The following is a 22993-nucleotide window of genomic DNA, read 5'->3' on the forward strand; positions in this document are numbered from 1 at the left end:
CCCTAACCTCCTACCCCCCTCCCCCATGGTTTGTTTTGTTTCAATAAAAACGTTTTAAACATAAAACCAGTACGATCAATCAGGTTTTCAGATTTATATGCTTGTGCTGGAAATTTAAAAAAGGGCCATTTATACATTGCTTTTGTAGACTTAAAGGACGCATTTGATCTTATACCTTGAAATCAACTTTGGAAATCATTAAAATGTCAAGGGGTGGAAGATGAACTACTCGTGCAAATAATAAGATTACACAAGGATAATTTTGCTAAAGTAAGATGGGGCCCGAGGGGTGAACTCACCAAGGCAATTCCAGTAAAAAGGGGCGTACGACAGGGGTGCGTACTGGCGCCCACCCTATTCTCATTGTATGTCAATGATATTCCGGAGTACTTGCTTGGGTGTGTACATGATTCGCCCAATCTAGGGGGGGTTCTGGTACCAGCCCTTTTATTTGCCGACGACACCATATTAATATCAGAAACCCCCAAAGGACTACAATGCTTAATGGACTCCTTTTGCACATATTGTAATATGAAGGGCCTTGAAATAAATTCCAGCAAAACCAAATACATGGCAATAAATCCACATAGCTCTTTAAAAAAGAATGTAATGATTAAAAACCAAAAGTTAGAGTTTGTGCAAAATTTTAATTACCTAGGCATAACCCTGGATACAAAACTATCTTGGAAACCACAATTGGAGAAAAGCAAGATTACTTTGCTCCAAAACTCACTACCGATAATAAAGAGACACGGGAGTAGCATTTCCAAAGCAGTGTCCCCCGCCTTGGAGGTATTCAAGCACAGAGCACAATCTGCCTCCCTTTATGGGGCTGAAATATGGGGGCTTTTTTTATAAAAAAAAAGTTTTGAATTAGGAGAAAATAAATTTTATAGGAAATTACTATGCCTACCAGTAAGAACACCCCTAATCCCTATTGTCATGGACCTAAAGGTCAAACGTACAGACCATCATGCTATACGAAGACCATTATTATTCTGGGTGCGACTCTGGTCTACAATAGAACTCGCCAACTATAAAGAGGGCTTAGAGGAGATCTTAAGAATGGACCAGAGCAGGGACATCCGGTGGCTTAAGCATGTTTCTTCCTGGTTCGCAAAATTAGGTCTAACACATTTTTGGGAAAAACCGATCCAGTTGACATTATCCTCAAGAAAACTTTTAAAATCCACCGTTTGGGCTCATATTCAAAATAGGGTGCTACACTATTTGGACATTGGTACATTGACAACTAAATTCCTTTTGTCCAAACAAACGGCAAGCTTTGAGCCTTTTTTGGATGAAGTGCGCCCATAGCTAGCCAAATCTTTATACATGAAATTTAGATATGGTGTGTTGCAAATAAAAGTGAACACATCAAAATGGGCTAGCAATCAAGAGGAAAGCAATAATGAGTGCTGTGTATTATGTCAAACTGAGACTAAGGAAAATGACTTACATGTATTATTCTTTTGTCCAGCATATGATAAACCCAGGAAAAACTGGATTAAACCCATTTGTAGAAATATGAGCACCAGGTCCTGCCTGGAGGCAGAAAGAATATTGAAAACAGACACATCTCAAAAAATTGTCTTGAGTGTCAGCCGATATCTATTTAATGTGAGCTTCATAAGAGCTAAAGCTGGGTTGAAGTTTTAATGATTAGGAATACTTGTACTCAAGAATATGGTTCAAGTAAACTATGCACATGCACTTTATAATTATATGATGTTACAAGGTAATCCTTGAGACTCCACTATTTGCACTAAAAAGTACTCGTATCTTTTAAAAGACCTATGGTAATGAATTGCACTGAAATGTACATATGATGGTTATCTAAGATATTGCTGTGTAAGGGATAATTGACTTAAGCACATTACATAAATGATTTTTTTGAAATAAGTAATGCCTAGCTTTTAAGGTATATATTTTTTTAATTTTCATATAGAAGTTTGGTCACTTACATTATCTATTTTATTTTTTGTTTCCTCTTCTTGATTAAATGTCACCATTTGAAGGCGTAGATGTATCAATCCTACTCAATTAATTTGAATGTGAATGTTTTACACTTCTGTATGTGATTACTTACGATGTATCTTTTATGGTTTTAATTGGAACCGAAATAAAGAATTTTGAATTTGAAGTCTTGGCGAACAAGATTGACAGTGAGGGGACTCTAGGGCCCTTGAGGAATCTAGATGGGTGATGGATTAGGATAATAGTGGAATGGAGCAGTGGCAGAATTCAAGTGAAGTATGCCTTGATAAGACCTCAAAAATGAGATTGTGGATTGTTGCAGGGATTAAAAACAAAATTGACACGAAGGAATGGCAAAACCATATGTATTCCTGCAGTTGCTGTATCTGCTGGAAACGTGTCACACACAGAATTTTAACATTGATGGATATGTCACAATTAATACCCCCACTATAAGCTCATTACATGGGCGGGCCAAAGGCGGTTTGGCAATTTTAATATCAACTACTGCACCTGTAACAGTAAAGAATTCTATACAAAACCACCATTTTTTCAATTAGCCCTTTTGCAAACAGATGTGAAGCAAACACTTTTATTGATACATTTTTATAATAATGTTTTAATAGTACAAGGCATAGAATAGTGGAGGACCTTGAGATTGAGCTTGATAAGTTTGTCAAGGGATATAAACCTAATTGTACCTATGTATGGACAGGGGATTTTAATAGTGATAAATGTTGATATTCAGGTTTGAATATCTGAGGTTATATTGGTGATCTGGGACACAATTTGGATCACTTCCCTCATGATAACTATGGGGAAGTGTTAAAGGAATTATTGTGCAAAAACAATTTAGAATTATTGGAACAGGAAGGAGGTAAAAAAAAATACCCCCAACTTTAACTATCCAGGGAATGAGAACTCTTTCTGTATAGACCACAATAGTGTCAACGAATGACATGAAGTTTTTTTTAATTTATTTTCCGTGGAATCTGCTAGTTTTAGTGACCATTCCATACTCACACTAGGTTTTAAAATAAAAATTCGGGAAAGGGAAACCTTACCCCTGGCAACAAATATTGCTGCAGCCAGAAATAATGGAATTAGTCTTAAATGGACAGGAATTGATGAAGCATCTCTCCTGGAAAAAGTGGTATAAGAAATGAGGACATTTTCCTTGTTTGCACCGATACTGAAGCCACTCTGGAATGATTGTGACTGCATTTAGCAACATTTATGATGTCTATAGCTACTAATTTAAAAATGGTTAATACGTTAAAAAACTGAAAAAAAGATTGGTTTGACCATCAATATACCCTGGCCAACCAAAAGTTAAGAAGAGCCTTACACACAGACCCAAGGGATAAAGAAGAAGTTAAACATCATAGGCATGAATACAAATTAATCTTGGATCAAATGAAAAGTCATTTACAAGAAAAGGCATTGCCGAACTGGAACGGACAGCTGCCTTAAAAGACTCCACGCTATTTTGGAGAGCGGAGTCTATAGTTACCCAGACAGACTGGTTAGACCACTTTGGAACCATATTTAAGCCCAGGAATGAGTATCGAAATATCAGTAAATGTAATCAAACGTAAATCTCTAGTATTGATGCCCAAGTACTTCTGAAGGCACACTGTATTACTAATGCCCATCTGTAGATGGTTAGTATTGAGGATGTTACAACAGCAATTGAAATGTTTGCCAAAGGAAAAGCACCGGGCCCTGATGGGGTTCCCGGGGATGCTTTTAAGTCATGTAGTACACTGTGGGCCCCGATATTGACACAGGAATGTAATGCTGCTGCCCGAGGGTCTCTCCCTCTGACCTGGACGTACAGTGTTATTGTCCCTATTTTTTTAAAAAGGGGATGGGGTGATGCAAAATACTACCACCCTATATCCCTTCTGGACTCATCTACAAAATGTATGGGGAGAGTCATGTTGGAAAGATTAGAATCATGAAATAAATGAAAATCTTGAATTAACATACTACCAATATGGGCTCAGGAGGGATATAAGGAAGGTGGAGCAGCGTATTAACCTTATCATAAGTAAATATACACTAGTAAAGAGGGGGGGTCAGGATCCTCACTATTACAATATCCACCTCTGCTTCGTAGATTTGAGCAGCGCTTTCTACTGTGTTAACCATGCCAAACTATGGGAAACAATGATGGATATGGGTGACCCGGTAGAAATTATATCACATCTGGCACAGATGTATTCCACCCTGACAGCAAGGGTAAGATACGGGGTTGGAGGAGAATGCACTGCCAGTTTTAAGGTTTCAAGAGGCACCAGGCAGGGCTGTGTCTTTGTCCCCCCCCCGCCCCACCGTTTCTCCCTCTATGTTCATGGGGTAAATAGAACAGGTGGAAGCTGATGTAACAAAAGTTGACTCTCGCCCGACCCCATTCATTGCTCCTGTATGCACACAATGCAGTCCTAATATCAAGAACCACAAATGGTCTACAACTGATCAACTAATTTGTTGCATATATGGAGCAAAAAGATTTTTAAGTTAACTTGAAGAAAACTTTTGTGATGACCTGTGTGTCAGAAGTTGGCCTGGTATATGCTGTCCACTAATTATAGTGGGCACCTTGTAACTGTCCAAACAACCCCTTATTGATGATAGGTTAAAGACAACCTTTATTGAAAGCTATCCTAGTGGTAGCTTTGGAGAGCAGCCTTCAGGCTAAGTCTTGAAGGAATGTAAAGCAGCTTGTTTTACCAGTCTATAATCTCTTGAATGGCTAAATGAAAGACAACCACACCAGGTCTATATAGAAAATATATGTATTTATTTCTAAACACACCCTACTAGTCTCTTTATGAGGCTAGAGGTCTACACATATAAGTTACACTTCAAATAGTACAGTAAAAGAGCACAAATACATGTCTGGCCCTAGGGGCGAGCCAAACCATACACTAAAATAGTGGTATAAGAACCACGACTTAACTAGACACAAGGCCTAGAGCCTGTAGAATTACTGGGACCCCAAGGAACCACCCAAGGTAGTGACACAGGTGTGCAGTATGAGAAAACAGCCGCAAGCTCCCGTTAGCTTCTATGGGCGAAGTCGCGGTTAGATTTTTAAAGATTAGGGACACTTAGAAATTACTTGGACTTAATAAGTTCTAGGGTCAAAACCCACGGGAGCACCGGAGTACTCGAGTTGCCTCACCCAGAGAAGCTGGGTGCATATGTGTCAAATGGTGTCGGGTCGCATCGTTGATTTCAATGGGAGCTGGCGAAGAAGTGCTGCTGCCGGAAAGATACGAAGTGTCCGGAGAGATCCAAGCCTGGATCGAAGTCGAGAAGAACCTGAAAGCAGAGGGGACAGAGTCTGGGTCACTAGTCAGTGACCAGGAGCACGATAGGCGAATGGCCACCAAAGTCGGGTGATTTCAGGTGAAGAAGGTGAAGCTGGACTCTTCAGCCATGAGGACTGTCCCACAAAGGATGTCGAGTGCTGCAGCATTGGTGCACGGATTGGACACAACAAGCCTTGGCAACAGCAACCCACGCAGAAAGGAGAAAGATGCTTCGGTGCAGACCAGCAAGGTCTGAGGGTCTCACCACGTGGTGGGGAGTCAGGGCACGTCTGGAGCAACCAGGGAAGCTCAAGGAAAATCAAAGTTGCCTTCTCAGGGACTCACCAGTCGACGGATCAGGGATCGCGAAGGGACCTCGAGAGGAAACACAAAATGGCGGCCCAGGGGTCACTCGGGGTGACTAGGCCAACAATCTTCGGTGGATTCTCTGCTCGAGGTGGGGGCTAAAAGTAACCCCAAGCATGACTTCAAGAGACGTTGAGAAGTCAATGCACTTGCAAATGTGCACAGTGACCAGGAGTTCCGGTTCCACGTTACTCACGAGGGCTGCGGATCTCAGCTCTGCTGGGGACTCAGGTTGGCCTGTGAAAAGTCTGGAAATCCTCTTCCTGGGCTGCAATTACTTCAGAGTCCGGCGGGCGCTTCGTAGATGCAGACCGGCAAAATGCTTTGTTGGTGCCTGCCAAGCAGGGTAGTCACTCCTTGACCCCAAGGGAGATTTCTTCAGTCCTCTAGTGTTGAGTACAGCGTTGAAGTTCCAGGATTCAGCTTCAGAGTTTCATCCAGTGATATCTAAAGTCCTGTTGCCAGGGGTTCCTTACTTATACCTAAGGAAGGGGTTGGACTAGCTCTAGGGACCCACCTATGGGAGGGCTTGGAAATAGGGGTGGCTACACCCATTTCCTTTGTCCAGTTTTGCGCCAGAGCAGGGGCTGGAAACCCCTGAACAGGTTTGAGCTGGACTATGCACAGGGACACCAAATGTGCCCGCAGTGCAGGACTTCAAAGCACTCTGAGAGTGCTTCCACCCAGCCCCAATACACATCAGCCTGTCTGGGAGGTGGTTACACCTCCCTGTGACAGGAAACCTATTCTCCAGGCCTCCCCTGCCGAAGTTTCGGTCAGCAGCAGGAGGCCAGACCCGTGTCTGTGGCTGCAGCACCCATTTTGTGATGCCAGGGCTTTGTTACGTTGGTTCCGGGTATACCGGTGCTGTCATGTCTCTCCCTCTAGAAGGGTGGGATCATACTCCCACACCAGTTACTGGTGTGGGGGTATGATTCCAAGGTGTTTGACACCAAACACAACATGTTTCCGTGCAGCCAGTCCAAAGTTAGCATTTACTGTTTAGTTATAATGCACTTACGAGTATATGTTCAGGCTGCACCACTGACAACCCCGGAGAAGAGACTCCGAAGGCTGCAGAGGGGCTCAGCTAATGCCTGGGTACCCTCTCACATATAACCAAGCACCCTGCCTTCAGGATGATTGATAAGGCCTGCCATAGGGGTGACTGATAGGTTTCTATGTGCAGTGATAGGTGAGGTATAGTGAACCTATACCTCAGTAAGGGGTGCATGCACCACCTTAACCAGGCTGCAGTAGCAGACCTGTGATGTCATTTTGGAGGGCTTTCCAGGGGTGGCATAATACATGCTTCAGCCCCTGGTAGGCCTCTGGGGTACCTATGCCCTAGGTACATAGTATACCATATACTAGGGACTCACAAGGGTATCCCAGAATCCAATCTGGAGTGTACCTAAAGTACATGGAATCAATTTATAAGAGGAAGTCGATAGGCTGGGGACCTGAATAGCTGGTTCCCAGCCAAACTAAGTAAAAAACCATAAAAACACCAGGACAAAAGTGGGGGCAACCATGTAGTCAGATTCCACCTTCCTACACTGTGGACAAGGGAAGGTAAAAAAAATCCCAATACTTGAGAGACATCAGATTAGAAGAAGGCAAAAGATTTAGTTACCTGGGTATCCTCTTCTCTCAAAATAGTACCTGGTGCCCCCATTTAGATACAGCAAAACGTACATTTATCAGATCGGTGGAAGCATCATTTAGATTTGCAGGGAAAATAGGAAATAAACCTGAAATGATACAGCTGTTTAGGAGTAAATGTATAACAGTCTCCTATGGAGCACCTTTTTGGGGCTTGGCTGACATGTCTTTGTTACAGACATGAAAATACTTTCCTCTATTGAATATTAGCTGTACCACACTCCGTAACTGCGTTTATAATACATAGTGAGACGAATGTTCCTTATCTAGAAGATCTGGTATCTATCAGTGTGATCACTGGCTGGCACAATATATGGAGTAAGAAAGAAACCAAATTTACTGGGGATGTTATTAAAGACTGCCTTGCTCTTGAGCACTATGATAGGATTCCTTGGCTGATGTTATTGATAAATGAATAAGGAGAGTAGAGGAAAATCTAACCATCAGAAGCCCTGCTAATATCCTCCGGTTTGGGAAAAAGGAACTGAAAATGTAGATTCTTAAAAAACACAGATACGACAGAGAAAGAAGAGAGGAAAAAAACGTCTGTGGCAAGATATAGCAGGCCTATTACACCAAGGATTACAAGATTATTTAATAAGGGTATCAAATGTCCAAGAGTGATTTTAATTGACCAGATTAAGGCTGGGTATTTTGCATCATTTAGTTGTATTCCCAAAAAAAGGGGCATGGACAAAGAATCTACCGGCTATTCAATCGTCCATACATTTTATCTTGTTTTGTTAGTTCTATGTTGATATCAGAATATTTTTTTATATGTCTACTCTTTTTAAAAGAAAGTTTCTTATTTTATCAGGATGCTTTTTACTATTTACGCAAATTTAATTGTGCCACTATTTTTCTGTTCTGTACCTGCCTTTATCTCCCAAGCATTAAAGAGAAGAAAGTTGCTTTATCAATATGATGAGACCCATTATAAAAATGAGTAATTAGTATAGCGCTATAATGGATGTCAATCCCACTTCACTGTGAAAAGACCTTATCTCTATATATATCACTTTCAAAGATAGTTTATGATTTTATTGCTGATCTTTGTACATTAAGTTCGCACCTTAGGCACAGAATACATATTTTAGGGCTGTAAAAACCCCGGAAGAAGCTCTGGCTATTTGTAAGTATTGTATTGATAACATTTAAATAATGTTTTAATGTGTAAGGTGGATGATCGCTTAATGTATGATTTTCTGTATTTTTTGTTATATATACTTTTATGGATTCAATTGAAATCTGAATAAAGTTATTTGACTTGACTTGAATTTGTTCCCCACAGTACAATGCTTTAAAATAATGCATTTTGCAGCATTGTTTTAAAAGAATTTGGCAAAACTACACATTTATCAGTATTAGCTTCTTTCTTTCATTCTTTCCTTTTTTCTCTCTTTCTTTCCTCCCTTCCATTTCTTTCCTCCAATTCCAGTTTCCACATTCCTGCTTTTTGTCTTCTTTTCCTTCTGTCCATTCTCTTTTTCATTTCATGTGTACACCTTTCTAGCTTTCTGCCCGTCTCTATATTCTTTTTTTAAATTTTTTTATTTTTTTATAGAAATCTTTATTTACACAATAAAATACATACAAGGGCCTACAACCTCCGAGGCCGGCCGCTACAGAGCCCGAGGGCTCGCAATGCAACGCCACACATTCAAATAAACCAGAGGCGAAGCTCCCGGCAGTTCGTGAGCATATGTAATAGGCCGTGGCCATAGGTCAAGAGCAATCGGATAAAACAGTTTCATTTTTTATGAAATACAAAACACACTCAAGGCAATGAGAGTCCAGAATAGCAGCGTGCGCTTCCCAGGACAGGGTGCAACGTACAGTAGCCGAAGCAGTTCTTGACAGGAAGTGGAAGTGGGGCGCAGTGGGAAGACAAAACATGGAACACACCTCACACAATCCCGCAGAATGTGTGGCTAGGGGGACATAGCAATATCAACCTCTAACGGCAGAGGCGGGGTGCAAATATGTCCACGATATAAATTCCATGGACCCCATACCTTATTCCATTTCCCGGGCTTGCCTCTCGCCACATACACCGTCTTTTCCCTGAACATACACCAGTCCATATTCTCCTTCCATACTGCAGTCGTGGGCGGCCTCGGGGAGCCCCACAGCTGTGCAATATTACGCTTAGCCACCATGTACCCCAAAGTCACCCACTGCGTCTGTGCCACATTATAGTCATTCGGTTCCCAGACATTCAACAAACAACTCCTAGCCTCTGGCAACAGAGCAACGTGCGTGACCTCCTCCATTACGGCGTGGATGCCGTTCCAGAATCGCACAACCTCCGGACATTCCCATAGGATATGAAGAAAGGTACCTGACAAGCCACATCCACGCTTACACATTCCATCCCCCGAGTAACCCATACGTAGCAAACCGGGCCCCGTGACATACACTCTATGGAGGATCTTCAGCTGTACAAATCGTAAGTGGGCTGGGATCGCCACCTCTTTCGGGGAGGCCACCGCCGATACCCAGTCCTCATCGTCCAGTTCCAAGCCGTCGCCCGTCCATGCCTCCCGCAGACGGGTCAGCAAGTCCGCGCGATCGTTAATAAGTTTTTTGTAAATAAGAGAAATAGTGCTGTCGGGCACATAGCCATCCAACACTCTATCCTCCAGCGGGGAATATTCGGGGATAGCAGCAGCGTCCGGAAAGACCGAACACAACGCATGGTAGACCTGTGCATACCGGAAGTACTCTCTATCATTTAATTTGTATTCGGTTTTGAGCATTTCAAACGTTTTGAAAGACCCCTTCGCCCAAAGATCACCTACCTTACATATACCAATCATATCCCATTTCTCGAAGCCTTTCGTTTTCCACAAACAACCCAGACGGCCGGAGGCATACAACGGTGTCGCCCGAGTCAGGCGATCCCTCCATCCCATCGCAGCACTCGCCGCATGCCACACACGTACCGCAACCTGCGTGCGTCCTGTCAACCGTGCATCCGGGGTCACCGAATACAGCGCCCTATTATAATCCCCACCCGGGAGTAGTCATTTATCCATCTCGAAGGCCGGATTCGAAGCAGGACCGTATATCCCATGGTTCACCGCCGCCAGTTGAGACGCCCAATAGTATCGTTTAATATCGGGGAGGGCGACCCCCCCATCGTACCAAGGGAGCGTCAACTTGGCGAGAGCGATCCGCGGCCGCCCGTCCCAAAACAGTTGGCGCTGAAGACCCTCCACCTCACGGAAATAACGGGCTGGGACGACGTCCAGAGTATTTTGCAAAGCAAACAAGAAGCGAGGCAGCGACATCATTTTAAACAATGCCGCCCGTCCAAGCGGCGAGGGCGGAAGTCGTCGCCACCTCGCGACGTCGGCCTTCAATCGCTGGAGGGGAGGGAGAAGGTTTCGCTCATAGCGGACCGCGGGATCCAGAGAGATAAAGATTCTCAAATATGTGAACCCCCGTGTAGCAATCTGGATAGGGCAGTCCCGCGGCAGGAGGGGCGTCTCTATATTCTTGTTTAATTTTCTTTCCGGCTGTCCATCTTCCCATTCTTCTCTTCTTGTTTCGTCCTTTCTTTTTATTACCCTTCTGTCCTTCCTTCGCCCTTTCTTTTATTTTTGTATTCCTTCCATTCGTTAATTCTTTCTTTTTCTTCTTTCGTCCTTCCATCCGGCACTAACTTCTACTTTTATATTTCCATTCTATTTTTCTGCTTTCCTTCTTTCTTTCTCTCCTTCCATCTTATATTTTTATTTATTTGTTGCTCTCTTTTTGCTATCCTTCTGTTATGTTTCATAGGATACCCCAATATAGGCTTGAGTATTCTCCTAACCTTTCACCTACATTTACCGTACCATTACATTATATAATGATTTTTGGTAGTGACCTTTTACCTAGTTTAACTCTGCATAAAATGTTGTGTGGTTTTCCCCCCAAAACTAGCCCCATTAATTATGCATGAAGATTCACAGAATCACAGCGGGATTACCATCTTCTGCATAATAACTGTGTATAAGCGTCATCCCTTCCGTCCTTCTCGGCCGACATGACACAGCATGGTAGAATCCCCTAAGGCTACCTTTTGGGTATATATACCACATCTTTGCCAAGCAGGCAGAGGGGAAAAAGACTTCCATGCTGACACACTGACTCAAGACGCTAAGGTTCCTGCACACAGACACTCCAGCTCGCAGTGGTATGACATCCCTCGTGGGGTGTCCATCTTGAGACCAAGATGGGGTCCCACAGTCTCTCACTTCAGGTAATGAAAGCATGATGTATATGTACGTGTGAAGAGAATTTAAAACTTTGTGACTTTCATGTCACACTCTTACCCAAAACTAATGTTGACAATGCCACCCAGAATATGCAGACACAACACTCTTGTACACATACTCTCAAAGTGCTTTGACTCCATGAAACATATGCAATACATGACATAATAACATCATTGGATATGTAAACTACAGATTGTGGTAAAGCCCCTGCGAACTGCCACCTTGTCCCAAATCTCGAGGACCGTTTTGGTAGGGACAGCCATATAGGCGCTGCAGTGACGCGCTTCCCGGGGCAACCAGGCATGGTCCCATAGCGGGCGACAGGTGACTGCCCTATCCATGTGAAACCAAACTTTTTCACTCTCCCATTCTCCCCATTCCAGTACAAAGCGGAGATGTGATGCCCAGTAGTAATCCAGTAAGTTAGGGCAGGCAAGCCTGCCCCTATCGCGGGGGAGCATCAAGATTTTACTAGAGAAGCGTGGTTTCTTACCACTCCAAATAAATGCGACAAGCTCGCGTTGAAGCCCTTGAATTTGGTGCTCCGGGATAGGCGTTGGTAGGGTTTGAAAAAGATAGAGAATTTTTGGTAGTATAGACATTTTCACCGTGTTAAGACGGCCAAGCCAAGAGAGTGGCAGGGCTTTCCATGTGCATAGATTGGCCGGGACTGAGAGTTTATATTCCTGCCAGTTAGCCTGCGTCCAAGTGGCTAGATCTGGAGTCAAGTTAAGGCCCAGATAACGTACCGACTTGCTCGCCCACTGGTAAGGAACGCAAGCCTGGAGGGCTGTAAGTTCCTCGTCCGGAATCGTAACATTAAGGGCCCAGGACTTCCCGTGGTTGATTTTAAGCCCGGAGGCGCGTTCATAGGTCTGGAGCAACGAGTGTACCGCAGGCAGCGAGCATAGAGGGTCAGAGAGAGTGAGAAGGAGATCATCCACAAAGAGAGCAATTTTATGTTCTACACCCTGGAGGGAAATGCCGCGGATCTCAGGGGACCGACGGATCAGAATGGCAAGAGTTTCCACCACAAGGGCAAACAGCAGAGGCGACAGAGGGCAGCCCTGCCGAGTGCCCCTGCATATGGGAAGCGGTTGTGTGAGCTGGCCATTTACTCGCACCCTGGCCACCGGTGAGATATATGGAGCCATAATACGCGCCACCATCTTAGGACCTAGACCCACCCTCCGTAGGAATGTCCAGTCCACCCGATCGAACGCTTTTTCGGCATCGAGTGATAGCAGGCAGGCCGGTATTCCCCAGTGCTTAGCCTTCCCAACAATATGCGCTATTCGACGCACGTTATCTGCACCCTGGCGTTGGTGAATAAAGCCCACCTGGTCCGGTTCAATAAGGTTGGGCAAATGGACGCTAAGCCGTTTAGCAAGTATTTTGGTGTACAGCTTGAGGTCGGTGTTTAACAGGGCGATAGACCGATAAGAGGAGCATAGGGTAGGATCTTTCCCGGGTTTCGGGATGAGGGCTATTTTGGCCATTGCCATATCGGGGGAGGGCCCAACCGACTCCGCGAACGAGTTAAAGAGTCGTAGGAGATAGGGCTGTAACTGCGGCAGGAAGGCGCGATAGAACGATACCGAAAGCCCGTCCGGGCCAGGCGTTTTACCGAGTGGAAGATCTTGCAGGGCACCGGCAATTTCTGTCGGGGTGATAGATTGTTCCAGGAGCCCAGATTGGTGCTCGCTCAGCGGTTCCCAGTCGCATGCGTCCATGGCAGCTGAGATCTGGTCAACCGTGTACAGTGCTGCGTAGTACTCCCGAAACGTTTGTAGCTTTGCCGACTCCGTAGTAGTCATAATAACGCTGCTTGAGTGCTAGAAGGGCATGCTCAGCCTTGTTTGTTCTATGCGCCCGAAGCTAAGCGCCGTTTGTGTGCTGCCAGGGGACACTCCTGATCCATCCTCTCAAGCGTCTTAATTTCACGCGTAAGCTTGGTCTCGAATAGGGGGGCCTCGCGTGCCCTAGCGACAGCGACAGCGATAGCTGTGAGGGTACCCCGTATCGTGGCTTTATAAGCGTCCCACAGAAGAGGGAGGGGGTTCCCCGGCAAATCGGTAGTTTCCAAATACGCCAAAATAGCTGCTTTGAGCTCCTCCCTATCCACCGGGTCTCGAAGGACGTGGGCCGGAAATCGCCATCGGCTCGACCGCGTGGAGTGGTGGAGACACTCGCGCAGGTGCAACTCTACTTGTGCGTGATCAGAGATCGAAATGCTAGAGTGGGACACCGATATGGTGTCTATGAGCAAAGAGTGGGACACAAAAAGAAGGTCTATGCGAGAGTATGAGCGGTGCGCATGAGAATAGTAGGTATAGTCTCGCAGCCCCGGGGAGTGGTAGCGCCAGATATCAACCAGGTTTAAGGCAGCAAGGGAGTTTTTCACCGCTGCGGACATGGCCCCCACCCCATGAAAGGCGCCCCCACAGCGGTCTAGCTCTGCATCCCATACCAAGTTGAAGTCTCCTCCGACTATGAGGTCCGAATTCACCGGCTCAAGGTGTTCCCTTATTATCCCACGCAAGAAGGCATCCTGACCCTGGTTGGGGGCATATATATTACACAGAGTGAGTGTGCGGTGTCCTCTCCTGACCTCCACTCGCAAAAACCGTCCCTCGGTATCCCTAAGTATTTTAGAGTTCCCTTGGCTTAAACCCGCCGTGCAGAGAATAGCTACCCCTGCTGTCTTAGTGACCGCTGAGGACCAAAATTGGTGAGGGAAGCATGGGTGGGCCATACGAGCTACATCAGACTTAAGAAGATGGGTCTCCTGGAGGAAGATTATATCGGGATTCTGTAGTAACAGGTACCGCCATATTTGGCGCCGCTTGTTGGGTGAGTTGAGCCCTTTCACATTAAGGGAAACGACCTTCCAAGAAGGTGTAGTAGTCATGTCCTGGGACCGACTAGTGGGGCTGTCCCCTTGCGGCTCTTCCACATGCTAACATGTTCCCCCCGCCAAGAGGGTACAGAAGGGTAAAGAAGAGGGAAGGGGGGGTGAGAGCAGGGAAAACAACTAAAACACTGAAACAGCCAACGTGGCCAACAAAGCCTATTCCAGTCTAGGGAGTAGCCAGGCACAACGGCACAGACTGTCCCGGAGATGTCACTCTCCCAGAAATAGGAGCGGGGTCGGTCATCGCCTATCTGTGAATCCAAATCACCGAGAGTCTGCACCGGGCCACCGCCCCAGCGGTGTAGGTGTTGCGGTGAAGAGCGGGAAAAGGTGCGCCCCTAAGGAAGGCGTCAGGAGCGTTGAAGGAGGGGCCCAGGCAGCCGCTAGCTACTCAAGCCAACAACCATCGGGTGCCCGATTCTGACATCCGGTGAGAGGTTCTGTGGAAAAAGGAGTCATCTGGGGGCAGTCGCCTGCGAACCAGACGGCGACAGGCCACCCGCTAAGGACTTGATGTGTTGTATAATATCCTGCTTGTCCCGAGATGATCTGCTTCCATCAGGGGAGGAGGGGAATCTGGGACCGCGTGCCGTGGACCACTGTGGCTTCAGCGGGAGCTTAAGGCTGGCAGGACGTCCCGAGGGGCTGGCCGGCGGGGTGTCCGGGATCTGAAGCAGCTGGGCCGCCTCTCGGTAGGATCTCAGCACTCGTCGCTTTGATTCCCACTGGAACATGAGGGCGAAGGGGTGGCCCCATTGGTAGCGGATATTGAGCTCCCGCAATTTGTCAGTAATGGGTCGGAAGTCCCTCTGGCGTCGTAGAGTCGTGGGGCCCAGGTCCTGGAACAGCTGGACAGGCTTGCCTCTGCAGAGGATTTCAGGTTTGTCTCTAGCCGCTTTGAGGATGGCTTCCTTTTCGACAAAGAAATGGACCTGCGTGAGAATGTCAGGGATGAGTCCAGGTCTCCCAGTCGGTCCCGAGACCCTGTGCGCCCGGTCCAGAGTTGGCAGGGAAGCATCGTCATCCCCTCGGATATCATGAAGCAGGTCCGCCACAAACGACATTATGTCCGTACCTTCCGACCCAGTTGGAACACCCCGTATGCGGATGTTATTCCTTCGCCCCCTATTTTCCAAGTCCTCTTGTTTAATCTGAAGCTCAACATGCTGTTCTTCCAGAGTTGCAAGCCGCTGCCATAAGTGTTCCTGGTCCTCCGTGCGCGTCTCCAGAGTCTTTTCCAGATCGTCCACTCTGCCTCCCAACTCCCCCACATCTCTCCGGAGCTCTTTGACACACGCTTGGACTTCTGTACGAAGCGAGCCGATTTCCATCTTGAGTTCCTGCATGAATAGCGCCATGAAGGATTGCGTGACCGGCTCAGCTGAGGATCCAGCGCCCGACGACGGAGCGCCCGTTGGTGCCGCACCCGGCTTATTCCATAGCTCCATAACTGTGGTGTCCTTGGAGGCCACAGACGGCTCCTTCCCGGTCTTGGTGCGAGTCATAGTGCAACAGTGCCGTTGTTGAGGTTGACAATGTAGAGGGACGGTGGCCAGTCCACCTCCACCCACCAGTCAGGAGCAACACCGCTTCCACAGCGCAGGAGGGCAGGGTAGAAGGGCGCGGTGGCGGCGCGAGGCAGGCACTTAGAGATTTTCCACTAGCGACACCAAAAGCAAGATTACCAATGGGCAGTGGCAACCGTCAGGAGCCCAGGCCCCCCGGCGCCACCAGCTCCCGCTCTCTTCAGTTACCGCAGCCAGATATATAGGCGCGTGGGGGCCCCCGGCCCATCCAGTGCAGCAGCGCCCCTGCCAGGGTCCACATGCCGTTTCAAGTCTGTAGGGCAGAAGCGAACCCCTCCGTTTTACAGGGCGCGGACAGCAGTGCAAGTAGGTAGCAGGCAACTGTCCGCCGAGGCAAATAGGGAGCCGCTGTTGACGTGCGCGCCTCTCCGGTCACTGCATCCACGAGGACTCTCCCGGGATGACCCCCGGACACAGTGAGCACTCAGGGACCTCGAGATGGCGACTAGCACCCCACCGTCCGCACCTCCTCGCTCCAATCAGGTGGCGTCGCGATGTAGAGGCCCCCGGCCCCACTGCGCCACACGGCTTCCGGTCGGTGTCTCTCCTCCGGCCCGCAGCGTTGACCCAGACGGTCTCAGCTCGCCCCACCTAGGCGATCCGCGCTCATCATCCAGGGGTTACACAAGCTAGGCAGCAGAAGGTCGGAGGCAGGAGGGGCCCCCCAGGGCGAAGCTCCCCCAGCCGCCCTCCGCGTTGGCTCTCCCCCACTCCAAGCTCCACCGAGCAACAGGAGGTCCAGTTCAGGGCAGCATGGAAGGCTTCAGGCCCGCGGCCCAGGCCTCCGCCGCAGGCCACACTCAGTTCGGAGGCCGGAGCGCAATGAGGGGTCCACAGCAGCAGGCGAGCAAAAGCCCAATCATGGGAGCCATCCACAAGCCCCCCCCAGGGCAGTAAGGGACCAGAGGCAAGCACCCGGGTACAACGGGGCGCAACCACCCAGGTACTCACCAGGCTCCCGCTGTGTCAAGCGCCGCGGCGTCGGCAGCAAACCATAGACGGCGAGGCACAATGTTCTCGGCAGAGCGCTCCCCAGCTGTCAAAGATGAAATGCCCCAAGTCAGGTACCTCCGTAGTGCTGAATACCACTGCGGCGTTGCCGATCTCAAATCCGGGGTCATGGGCCAAGGCAGGGCTCACTCCGGGTGCCGCCAGGAGGAGACCACAAGATGGCGGTCGCGGTCGTCCCCGCCTCCTCCGCCCGGTCTCCCCCGCCGTCCAGCCAGGAGGGTCAAGGGGCCGACACCAGCCGTCCGTCGCACTGCTCCGCCGCCCGCCAAAGTTACTCTGCCGGTGCTCCCTGTCTAGTTGGTGCCTCCGTGGCGCGTTGGATACGGACGTGCACAAAATGGCGGGCGCGCTCTCTCCTGCTGAAGCCTCTCCTCTGACACGGCTTCTCCCTGCCACCGCTCAGCTCCAGGGATCTTGAGCCGCCCAGAAGTCGCCCTCCTCCGTCTGCCGGCTGGTCTCCCCTACTTGGGGTGTCCACCGGGGCCGTCACCCTCCTTTTAGAGGCTGATTCCACCAGCGGCGGCCCGGAGCTCCAGCAACACGCGGCTCACTCCATCTGCGGCGAGACCACGCCCCCATTTTCGTTCTTTTGCTAAGGAGTTTTTCAAGTTCAATTGTGACTCTGAATCCTCCCCCATATTATATGGGATTCTTTTAAAGCTACGGCTAGAGGTTTCATTATAGATTTTGTCTCTAAGAAAAAGAAACGTTTTCTTCATAAGCAGAAGTCCGCCTTAGCACATATTAAGCATTTGGAACATTAATTGTATACCTCTTCCACCAATTCTATTTCACCTGAGTTGATACGTGCCAAGATTGAGTTCAACAAATCTTCTACTGATAATGCGTCATCAGTGCTCTTTCGCAGTAGTGCTCGTTACTATGGTGGTCGTAACAAGGCAGGGAAACTCTTAGCAAATTATCTCAAATCCCGTAAGGAGCGTAAGCTTATTTACTCTATTTACTCCTCTACTAATTCCCTTCTGTATAAAGATCAGGATATACTTGATGAATTTAAATTGTTTTATCAAAATCTCTATACCCCAGAATCTCCCCCCTTCCTCTGCTCTCATTCAGGCTTATCTTGATAAACTCCCCATCCCTTCTACTTCTCATCTTAATTTTCTTGATCTTGAAAAAGACCTTTCACTTAAGGAACTTTCTACTGCATTAAATACTCTTACTAAAGGGAAATCACCTGGCCCAGATGGTTTTTCTGTTGAATTTTATTTACATTTTTCTGATCTGCTGCTCATCAAGCTCTTAACGCTCTTTCATTCATTCTATTTAACTGGTAAGACAGAAGGCACCTTTCAGGAAGCCACCATTTGCCTTATTCCTAAAGATGGTCGTGACTCTCAATTCTGTAAAAACTACCGCCATCTCCCTTGTTAATGTTGATTATAAGTTATTTGCTAAGCTCCTTGCGTTACGTTTAGACCCCCTTGTGCCCCATCTGATTGGTAAAGAGCAGTGTGGTTTTGTTAAAGGTAGGCTGACTTCCGACAATTCTCATCTTTTTCTCAATGTCTTAAATAAATCCTTCTCCCTTTCCTCTTCTTTGGCCGCTATCTCAGTTGACGCAGAGAAAGCTTTTGATAGAGTCGATTGGTCTTTTTTGTTTGCATCACTACATTGGCATGGTTTCGGTCCTAATTTCATATCACTAATTTCCTTACTGTACTCTGCTCCGAAGGCCTCGGTCTTAGTTAATGGTCGTGTTTCTCCCTACTTTCCTCTTCAACGAGGTGTTCGACAGGGCTATCCTTTATCCCCTCTTCTTTTTGTCTTAGCCCTCGAACCCTTTTTAACCTCTATTCGTACCAGTGATTCCATTTCTGGTTTTCCTTACGGTGACCATCAATTGAAACTTTCTGCGTACGCAGACGATATTCTTTTATTCATTTCTTCTCCTGAAACCTCTATTCTTCCTTTAATGTCTGAATTTGACTCCTTTTCACAGGTTCCGGTTATAAAATTAACTCTGACAAGACTGAAATTCTTCCTCTTACGAAATTCTGTTTTTCACATTCCTTCTCTTCCACTGGATTTGCATGGAACAGTTCAAAAATGAAATACCTCGGCATTTGGTTTTCCAACTCAATAACATCTTCCATTAAATTAAATATGTCTGCAGTATTAACTCGTATTTAGAAACTAACATCTTCTTGGAACCCTCTTTTTCTTTCTTGGTGGGGTCGTTTAGATTCGATTAAAATGATGATTGCCTCGATTTTAATATATATATGCTCTCCATGCTTCCTGTCCACATTCCTACTCTTTATTTTAAACATATTGATTCATGCATATCTAGATTTCTCTGGAAGAATAAAAAGTCCAGAATTGCTTTATCCTCTCTTCGCAAACCAAAGTCTAATGGTGGCGTGAACTTCTCGAACTTTCATCTTTATCATAAATCCTTCTCTTTACGCCAAGCCTCAAAATGGCTTCTATCAGACCCCTCCCCCTTTACTCCTCTTTGGCTCCTCATTGAACAAGTCTTGTTGCTACCCCATTCTTTCAATGAAGTTATCCGTTTCTCCGCCAAAACCTCTCAAACCTCTCTTCCTCTATTTAAACATACCTGTTCCTTATTGAAACCTTTGTTCCGTCCTATTGTCATTTCTCATGAATCTTTCTTAGAATCCTCTATTTGGCATAACTCGCTTATCCTCTTAAATAACAGGCCAGTTTTCTGGAAGGCATGGAGATTAAAAGGTATTATAGGGGTTAAGCATCTTTTTGATGGTGTCTCCCCTTGCTCCTTTCCCCACTTTCAATCCCTCTTCCATTGCTCTTGCTCCTTTTTTCAACAGTTCACTACACTTATGGCGATAATAACTGACACTTACTATTCCCTTCCCTCCTCTCCCTCATCTGATACCCAAAACTCTCTCCTTCAGATACTCTGTACTTTACCCAAAGCCTCTCTTATATACAAATTCTTTTTAGCCCCCAATACAAATCGTATGAAATCTAAACGGGAACTCTCCTGGGAGTCGGACCTAGGTTGCGAATGGTCTGTAGTCTTTTGGGACAAACTCTGGACCAGATCCTTAAAGATTTCCCGTTCTGCCTCTCTTACCTAATCTATGTTTTTTCTTTACCACAGACTTTATCTTTCTCCTGTTTCTTTAGCTCGTTTCTCTTCTTCTACTGACTCTAAATGTTGGACTTGTGGCTCTTCAGATGCTGACCTCCTTCATCTTCTCTTCCTTTGTCCTTCAGTTTCTGTCTTCTGGGAGAAAGTCTGGTCATACATTTCCAAGCAAGCATCCTCATGGCAGTAAGGAGCTGTCAAGTCTCTTCCTCCATTTGCACTTCTTCCAGCCTCTGTCTTGACAAAGCTCTCACAAGGCCTTCCACAAACCGCAAGACCTTGAATGTGAATAACCCAAACAACTTGCAAGCACTGCTGTGCACGCAGCAGCAAGGCAGAGTCAGACATGAGGCCCTGTCAAAGGCAATAGTCAGCACATATAATTCTCATCCACACAACTTACAAGCACCACTGTGCACACGGAAAAGTTTGAAGCAAGGTAAATTCAGAAAGCAGGATGACATGAGGCCATTTCAAAGAAAGACAGCAAGATTACAGGATAGAAGAGAAGCAGACATATGCAGGACCATCCTACATTAAGGCTAGGGTAAAATAACACACTAAAATCAGTTGAAATGGTGGCAGTCGGAGGTCATCATAGAGTGCCAGACTACAAGAGTGGCTCTTTCACTACAGCATAGAGAGTTGTGGAGTGGCATAGAGTGGTGTAAAGTAGAGTTAAGTGGCGTGAAGTGGAGTAGCGTGGAGGTGTGTAGAGTGTTGTGGAGTGTCGTGGAGGGAGTTGAGTGTTGTAGAGTCGAAGGGAGTAGAGTATTATAGAGTTGAATGGCATCAAGTGAAGTTGATTGTCATAGAGTGGAGTAGTGGAGTAGAGTGGAATGGCATAGAGTGGAGTAGAGTGTTGTGGAGTGGCATAGAGTGGAGTTGTGTAGAGTAGAGTGGAGTGGAGTAGAGTGGCGTTAAGGGCAGTGGCGTAGAGTAAATTGTTTCAGAGTAGAGTGAAGTGGCATAGAATTGAGTGGTGGAGGGTAGAGTGTAGAGTAGAGTGGCATAGAGTGCCAAGTGAGGTGTGAAGTGCAGTGGTGCAGAGTAGATTAGTGTGGCGTAGAGTGCAGTGGCATAGAGTAGAGTGTTGTAGAGTGCAGCGGTGCAGAGTAGCTTAGAATGGATTGGCATAGCGTGAAGTGATGTAGAGTGGAGCAACGCAGAGTAGAGTTTAGTGCCGTAGAGTGCAGTGTCATAGAGTATAGTGCAGTGATGCAGAGTGGTGTAGAGTTCAGTGGCGGAGAGTGCCGAGTAGAGTGGCATAGTGTGTAGTGGCATAGAGTGCATTGGCGTGGCATAGAGTAGAATGGCGCAGAGTAGAGTGCAGTGGCATAGAGTGCAGATGCATAGAGTTTAGTGACAGGGAGTGCAGTGGTGCAGAGTAGATTGTCATAAAGTGCAGTGGTGTATAGTAGAGTGGCATAGAGTGTAGCAGTGTAGAGTGGTGTAGAGCAGAATGGCATAGAGTGCAGTTGCGTAGAGTAGGATAGAGTGGTATAGAGTACAGTGGTGCAGAGTAGAATAGAGTGGCGTGGAATTCAGTCGCGTAGAGTGTTGAAGAGTAGAGCATAGTGGCTTGGAGTGCATTGGTGCAGAGTAGATTGGTGTAGAGTGCAGTGGCACACAGTACATTACTTTTGAGTAAAGTGGTGTAGATTAGAGTGTCTTGGTGTGGTGCAGCATAGATTTTGTAGTGTAGAGTGCAGTGGCATTGAGGAGATTGGAGTGGCACTGATTGCAGTCATGTAGACTAGATTGTTTCAGAGTAGAGTGCAGTGGCATAATGTGCAGTGGTGCAGAGTATGAGAGTGGCATACAGTGCACTGGCATAGAGTGTGCCAATGCACTCTACTCTGTACTTCTCCAGAGTGCAGTCTTCAGAAAGTGGCATAGAGTGGAGTGGCCTAGAATGGAGTGGTGTAGAGTGCAGTGGTGAATAGTAAAGCGAGGTAGAGTGCATTGGCATAGAGTAGAGTGGAATAAAGTAGAGAGACATAGAGTGAAGTGGCATAGAGTGGTGCAGAGTAGAGTGCAGTGACACAGTGTGGAATGGTGTAGTGTGGAGTGGTGCAGAGTAGGGTGCAGTGGCAGGGAGTGGTGCAGAGTAGAATGAAGTGGCCTGAAGTAGAGTATGCATGGTGTGGTAGCGCACTACCATTATAGACAACACATCTTCAATTGAAATGACCATTATATTTGTACAGAGATACAGTATTACTGATAAAAGTATACAGTGTGCAAACAATTTGTAGAAATGTCATCACCTAGTGTACTGATTTGTTTTGATCGCATTAAAATATGTTTTCATCACACTTCAGAATTACCAAAAGTGCTTTATTTGTTGTTTCCTAATTCTGATATATTCTGAAATTTCTGCATTCATTTACAGACATTTACATCTTGTTGTGTGCTCGAAAAAAAATAACATTTTACAACTTTCCTCCAGCGCACTCCCAGTAACCAGCATGATTGTCATGTAAATCCTCTCGCTCTAAAGTCAGAGAAAGAAAAGTAAACGCCAAGCTCTCTCAGAAGACAGAGTCCGACATTTGACCTTTGTCTTTGAATGCACAGCAAATGTGACAGGATAAGAAGAAGATTTAAAGGGCTGTTAACAGAAAGCTAGTGCTGATGGAAGAATACAGTAAATAGGGTATCAGCCACGGGAGGGACGAACTCAAGCTGGGCAGCCTATAAACAAATCTAGCCAGCAAATAGAAAGCAAGCAAATGTGAGTTAAAACCACTTAGCCAATGGTAAGCAATGGGAGGAATGCACTTCCA

This window comes from Triturus cristatus, chromosome 4_1 (genome assembly GCF_964204655.1).
Source record: "Triturus cristatus chromosome 4_1, aTriCri1.1, whole genome shotgun sequence".
Lineage (NCBI taxonomy): Eukaryota > Metazoa > Chordata > Amphibia > Caudata > Salamandridae > Triturus > Triturus cristatus.